This window comes from Phasianus colchicus, chromosome 10 (assembly GCF_987193195.1).
Source record: "Phasianus colchicus chromosome 10, bPhaCol1.hap1.1, whole genome shotgun sequence".
In the NCBI taxonomy this organism is placed as follows: Eukaryota; Metazoa; Chordata; class Aves; order Galliformes; family Phasianidae; genus Phasianus; species Phasianus colchicus.
Genome location: NC_143445.1, coordinates 12,155,104 through 12,163,041, shown reverse-complemented (window position 1 = coordinate 12,163,041; position 7,938 = coordinate 12,155,104).

Below are 7,938 nucleotides of genomic sequence, written 5' to 3'. Positions count from 1 at the left end.
CAGTCTTAAGCAATTATTTTTTTCTGGAAGAAACTTACCCCCCAAAGAAGCATCTTGTACTAATTTGGCAGAGATACTTAAATTTAGTCTAAGAACATTAAAATTAAACACTGTATAAGAATGCTTGAAATGGCAAGGTTCCACAATCATTTTGCAATGAATAGGAAGGCAAATAAAATTCCTCTCTGGCTTTTATAGTTGTGAACTATTCATTGTTTTCCTCTTCAGGACTGCTACTAGAGACAAGGTAGTCAAATATGTCTGCTCTGCATGGATGAGAATGACGTCAAAGATGAGCCCTTGAAGGGTAATCAAACATTCTGAGATGAAAGAATACAATCAGTCATTGTAAGGTGGTTCCCACTCAATGCAAAACCCTTCAACTCCACAACAGATCACTACATATTATAAAGCACAATGTATGTCTCAGGTCATATATCAGTTTACCTTGCACAGATCTTAAAGTGAGATCTGCCTTTTCTGATTTGTAGTCTGCCATAGGATGTTTGCATTTGAACAGGTGCTGCAAGATAGCTGCACTTGTATATCACTTTCATTTGCACAGGTAACGTGGGGGTTTTAGATCTATCAGTGCCACTTGCATCATTCTCAGTCACTTGGTCCAGATGAGAAGAATATTTGTCTAAATCTGCCATACTTGGGTAGACTTATCTGGAGGAAGTCAGGCAATATGACATTCAGCAGAAATAGCACATTAAATTTAAAAGCTATGCTTACATAGTTCTCCAAAGAGAGACTGACAACATCGGTAACATTTCCAACATTTCTTTGTTTTCCACTGACTTCATGCACTGAAGTATATGAAAAAAAACAGTAAAGGGGTGAAGATGCCAGAAAGCGAAATAAAAATCTAAGTCCTGCAGTTTAAGAAAAGCACTCATCAGAAATAAATCACAACTCCAGGTTCACGTCCCAAAGACCAAGCCATCAGTTTATCCAGGGTAGTAGAAAAGCCTGGCTTTTTAAAAAAGTAGAAAAGTACCTCTTACTGTAAAAAATCATGGATTTCTAGGCAAGTTTTCTTATTACGTAGAAGACAGCAACCTTAGTGGGGCAGAATAAAACAAAAATGCTCATAAGACTACATTTCTTTTCATTCTGAGTTTCTAGTAGCCTATGAGGACCTTCCAGAATATCCTCACAACTCATTAGGATCACCCCTATCATTTTCTTGTGGTAGTTCTGGTAGTTTATTTTTAAAAAGCACCAAAATATATAGTATCCCACATTCAAATGATGGATTTTCAATGCTTTGGGAACAAAACAGAGTTATTAGCAAGTAACTCTGTGATGCAAAGCATTCTAAGAGTATCCACTGAGCAGGAGATGAAGTTTCTCATATTGGAAGAATTTATCTGTGATTGTTTGGTTGCAAGGTGTAGAAAAACGATATTTGTTAAAAATATGAATCTTTTTCCTCACAGTCACATATCTGTACAGGTCACAACAGATGTCTGGGAAATAGGACAAAATATTCCCTTTAATATGACCACATAATCATTGTGATGTTTCCTATATTGGAAAGTCGATTCAAATAATCTAAATTAAAAATGCAATGGTTTTCATAAACAAATCAAGGTTGAAAATACACAAATCTTTAGTGTACCCACCTATTACCATGATATGAAATGTTGACAGGCATGGCTTCCAATAATCAGATTAAGAAAGAAAAAACACGTTTTTTCACACAGCATGGTAAATCATTATGCCAATATGACAACTTAGGTGAGAAAATCACTGCATAACATTGACTCAAATAAAGTTTAATCAATGAACAGCACACAAATAATCTAATTAGTGCCTATTTTATTCAGTAATCTTTATAAGCATATCGTAAACTACCTAGAAGCTGTATCAGCCATTCCAAGCTCTATTTTTTGTTTGTTGGTTGTTTTTGTTTTTTTTTTTTAATTCCATGTGACTTGCATTCCCCTATGGCGATTCACGTAAATGCTTTGCTACAAGTTGGAAATTAACATAACCAATCCACATGTTGATATCTTTTTGTTTCTGTGCATGCACTCTATGTCTAGAAATGCATTCTCCATGCTTGTTCTGGGAATGAGAAGAACAGGACATATCCTAAAACTTCTGCTAAGTCTTCTTGCAAAGAGTTATGCAAATATGTTTTGGGTGACAATAAAAGAAGTCCAGAATAGTTTGCACAGCTGTCTAACTATAGATTGAGAATTTAGCTCTATCTTCTTTTTTTTTTTTTTTCCCTGAAAGACAGCTTTCAACACTGAGTGTATTTCAGACATCACTGCATGACAAATTAACTGAAAATAGCAAATTTTATAGACTGCCTGTGTAAGCAAATAGAGTAACTAAGCTGCTAGCATCTAACACCTGCCTATCCTTGGGTAAAACTGATTCAGATTTTAGGAAGTACTAGATAATTAAGTAAACTCATGTTCTTCAAAGATTAATACAAATTATAGTTAAAGATACAAACACAGACGAGTTTGTGTCTTATACATCATGTATCAGGTTTGACATTATGGATTTTCTTAAAATAATAAGATCATATAAATTAGGCTTAGTAGAATTGAGAACAGAAACTGGAAGCTAGAAGGACATCCAGTAATTTTCAAAGCTAGTAAATAGTTTTGTAAACTAGTTCTTCTCCTGAAATTAATACAAATTTTTATTATCTTTTTTGAGAACAGGATTTTGCTGCAAATTTGTGGGTAACATGGTGAAATTTTTGTAAATTCTAGACAAAAAAGAAACACCAGGATTTTTTCTCCATGAATTTAAGATGTTTCATTATGAAACCTATGTACAGGCACATATATATATAGAATAAGATTGAATCACGTCACATAGCAACATACAGGCACAAAGAGAAATGCTTGAATTGACAGAGACAAAAAGAAACCCTGCAGATTATCTTGTCTCTTGAGACTGAACCTACCTTAGAGTGTTTTTTGGCACAGCTACAGATGCTAATTACCTCTGACTCAAAATTGGTGACCTCCACTGTGGCCTTTTTCCACTGGTCATACCATAGTATAATTGCTGCAGTAATGGTTTGGAAGATTAACATTTCTACATAGCAAAATTTTCTTAAGTTGGACATTTTATATATATTATGTCTACTGAGGTATTATTTTTTCACTTGCTTGACCTGCAGGCAAAGACTGTCCTTGCATTTTCATAACAATATTCATGCTAGCTTCAAAAATGGACTGCTCATGCAAATAAGGCAAAAAGATTTTGGCTTTTGATATCAACTGATAAAATTATTCTTATGACTAACAAAGGCTTTTAACACCACTGTCAAAGATACAAATACTTTCCTCACACTTTTTGATAACAATCTCCTCTGTATATTTTAAAGCAACCAAAATCCAAGCCAATTTAAAAAGATCATAATTCATTGGAAGGATCAACCTGGAAAAGAAATTCCATGTCATTTTAATCATATTTTGAGAGAAGCAGTGAAGTTTTTTGTGATTCAGTTCAGTAGTTCAGAAAGCACTCCTCCTCATTGCATACCCAGCAACACATGAAAATGATAGAATAAAATAACGCATTCCCTACTGAGAAACATCTAACATGTTACTTGAACATTTTGGGGGATGATGAACTGTACTGAATGCTAATGCATCTGTGGAGCAATGGAGACCATTTATGCTTTTCATGTCTTTTTAACTTTATAAGCTTTTCTAATAATGGTAAAGGAAGAAAATGTAGTCCTATAAATCCCTAAGTTCAATAAACAAGATTTGCAGCACCCCCAAATTTCTTCCCATCATAGGGCTAGGAAACATCATGTCAGATTACAGAGCCAAGTCGCTCTGAGATGAGAGAAAAATCGGTATTTTACAGCAAGTGCACATTTCAACTTGTACTCAGCCAAGTGCATTTTGTGAAGGTGGGATGTACTGATAAAAAATGGTGTTGGTAAACCACAGCAATTTCTGAGAACCTAAAGAACATGCTGTCAAGACAGTAGGGATTATGAAATTTGACCATGTTAATGAAAAATCCAAAGCAGAAAAGGACATCCTTCCAACTACTAGAAAACCTTTTCTTTTTCCTTTAAATTATTAATTTTCATTTTAGGACTGTTTTCCCCCATCCCAAACATACAATTTCTGAGCATGTAATACTGAATAATAGTAGAATAAAAAAACATATCTGATTAAAAAGAATTTAGTGGTCTCCAATTGCCTTGAAGTGTAATTTTCTACTGAATTGAGGCTCTTAAGATACATTTTAATCTTTGAACTCTTTATTTGTCATTGACAAGGAGAAGCAAGGAAAGAACAATAAATCCCTGTTTGTAGAAGTAGGATAAAATGAAACCACTCAAGCATTTACCTTGTATTACCAAATGTGAACTTTAGCTCCTCAAGGCTCATTTGCTGGACCTCTCCTCCTTACTTGTCATGCATTTGCTTAATAATTCAATTTGTAGGCCACATTTGACAAATGCTTCTTTCATAAAATATATGAAAACTTGCCTTGTCTGCACAAGGAGCACTAAGATTTTATCTTTGCCTGTCACTGTGTAAAAGAGAGTGAATATATTCCGAGATACTTGGAAGGGTGTTTACAAAGACAAATCTATTATGTTGCTTCTAAACCTATATTTGCAGAGCTGACAGAGAAAGCAGAGTCCATCTGCATCTCCCTGTTCATTAGGCTGTGAATAGGTGTGAGTATATGTACACTCATGGGTTTCATTACAGAAATACCTCACAATCTTCACAGTTCTAGCCTGTCAAGCGGAAAGCACTAGTCACCTCCATCTTGAAGCCTGAGATTATGTGTGATTTATTCAAGGTCAGAGAGAAAATCTGCATTAAGATTTGAACTCAAGTATTCCGATCTCTAAAATCCAATTAATCCAACCATTATACCATCTTTAATCTATTGAGGATGCAATGCTGAACATACCCTAAGATGCGTTCTGAATTGGAGTGTGAGTTCTCAGTTTGCAGAAGCTGAGTAAACAGTAGGCTAAGGCAAGTTGTTTGATGAATAAAACTGCTTGAAGGTACAGCCAGGCATGCTGAAAGTTATTATTTACAAAGAACTAAAAATAAAAAATCACAAAAGAATTAGAAGACATGGTCTCGTAACAGTCTGGAAAGAAGATTCTATCCAGTAGTGCAGGACTGGGACAGTGACTGACTGAATTCTGTACAGGGAGTTTGTTAATCATACAGGAAATGTTCAGCTGATGATAGAAATGAGCCCCACAAGGCAGTAAACTGTCATATCTTTGGAATCTATCTGAACTCATAAAGCCAAGTGAATGTCTTTCCTACAGGTCAGGGCTGAACCAGGACCCTGAGGAAGGCACAACAGCTTTCATGCCATGTATTTAGCCACACCTCTATCCAATTCTTTCTCAATTTCCCCCGGCCTCCTTGCAGTCCCAGCAAAAAAGAACTTTTGCACCTCAGTACTTCAGTACTCTATTGATCAGCCAACTTAACAACCTCTGAATAAATCTGTCCAAAACCTTCACAGATGTTTTACTCTCCTGGATTTTGTGCACAGATTCTTCCCCCTTGTTTTTTTTCTTTTTTTCTTTTCTTTTTTCTTTTTACTGATATTTTCCATCTCTAAGTATCATGGAAAAGAAATAAAGCTGGAGAAGGCATTTGTTTTGACTTCATGGAAAATCCCAGATAGCCTATAATGTTTCTGGCCTACATATCAGAGCGTTCTTTTAGGGATGGTAACCTTTTCTTCTCCTCCCTGGGGGGAATATTAGGACGGATTCCTTCCAGCTCTGCTTCCAGCTCATGGAGCACAGCATTATGACAGGCTGTCCTCCAGTGGAAAACACTAGAACTGACAGCCACAAATTCTGCAAGGTAAAGTCTTAACTTTGACGAATTGACAAACTCCAAGCTTTTGTAGCCAAAAAAAAAAGTGCTTTTTATTCTTCTGCAGATTTCCAAGCTGCAAGTGTCTGCAGCTGACAGTTTCAGGGCCCATTTAATCAAATGGTGTCCATTAGGCCAGTTTTCAGGAGGCTGAAACTGCAAGTCGGATTTTCATTACGCAAAAATGTAGAAGATGTCAATGGAATGACACCTCTATTATCTGTTAATGTAGAATGAATTATTTTTATGGAAAAAAAAGTCATTTTTAAAAAGCGTGTCTTTAAGTCTTTTGTTAAAAAATATATATCTATTACATTTCAGTCTAATTCCAATCACTTTCTAAGTCCACTTAACTTTCTCAGAGAGAAAGATAAACATTTAGATTTTAACTGTAATCAGTGATACATTATAGAAGCAATTCAGGTCCTATTATTTTAGATATTCTCTTTGTATGTTGATAATCTCTCATTTTGTTAGAAAGAGACTATATATTATTTAATTTTTACTCTACCACACGACAGAAAAACAGGAGGCCTTGTCAAATTAATTGATATTCCTTATCTTGTATCCCAACAACATAAAATGCATGTAAAAGCCTCAATTTGGCTCCTAACAAACAGAGAACTCATGAAGTCATTGTTAGAGAGGAGAAAAGGAGACTGTGAATGAAGCAAACACTCTATAAAGTATGTCAAATGTCTTTACAAAGCAGAAATCACTCTAGTATATTACACTCAACAATGCTATCTTCGGCTAATAAGCCAACCCTAAAAATAAAAAGGTCATCAATTAAAACCATTACATGCATTTTATCATCTTTTCTTGACAAAGAAATGGGAGAGAACTGTGTTTGAGAATACAACCACCACTTAATCTATTATAAAAAACAAAACAAAACAAAACAACTATTGGTGCAGTTACATGTCATTAATAGCAATTAGCAAAAAGTTACATGCTGCATGGTACAGTAACACTGTGTCTTAACAGCAAACTGTTTATGAAAAAAACAAAATCCCAGTGAAAATTTGGGTTGCAATGTTAGTATTTCAGTCACTCCTTGAGGAGGCAGACACCTTGTAAAGGTTTCTTGTTAGTGTTTTAGTTCATCTGATTTTCTATTTTACATTTCTATGTACCAAGTTGCAGAACTGCACACTGAGTGGAAGCAGAACCCCAAGAACAAGTTTGTCCACATACCAAGAGAGCAGCAATCTGGGACAGAGAAGGGCAATCCATTGTGAGAGAACTGAACAGACCATCAGATTTCAATTCTGCACCTGTAAAGGAGTATAGGCAGTAAAAGCAATGGAAAAGAAACTGTGTAAGATGCTGAGGAGTGTTGGCAGACCATTGTGAAAAGTGCACTTCAGAGGACTGTTGATTCCAATCAACTGTGCAGTGAGCGCTGCAGCCCTGAGGAAGCAGGGAGCTACACAGATTAGTTCACTGATGCAGTAACACCCTGCAGCATGTCTGCCAGTGCCCTGCAATGCAGAGCAGACTGACTGGCAAGATTTGTCAATAACTCCATGAGAACACAAAAATAGTTCTGGGTCAGACAAGAGATACCTGTAGTCTCATACTTCTGTCCCAAAGTCATACCTTGAGTGGATAATTAGAGAGCAAACAGTACTACTTCTCACAGAATGCCCTTCCAGCATCAGGGATTAAAAAGATTCCCAAACTGCATCATGAATAGTTACAACAAATATGAATGATTAACAAATTGCATGTATTTAACAGCTAACAGTCACCTCAGGAAGGCAGCTGTCAACAACCCCCATAAAAATAGAGTACAGGACTTTTAGACCTTAATAATGTAAAACAGGCCTAACATTTTCCAAAGATGTTATCCTTACACTTAGGAAAATACCCTGACACAAACTTATTGTGGTCTTACAAAGGCCATTTAGCTCTAATGTTATTGAGCAAGGGGATTAATCTCTACACATGTCATAGTCTGTACAACAGGAATAATACTTATACTGTAACAAAACGTGGGAGGTGCCCTAATGTCAGAACACTGAAGAAGAACAAGAGAAATTACCTTTTTATATTTTTCTGATAT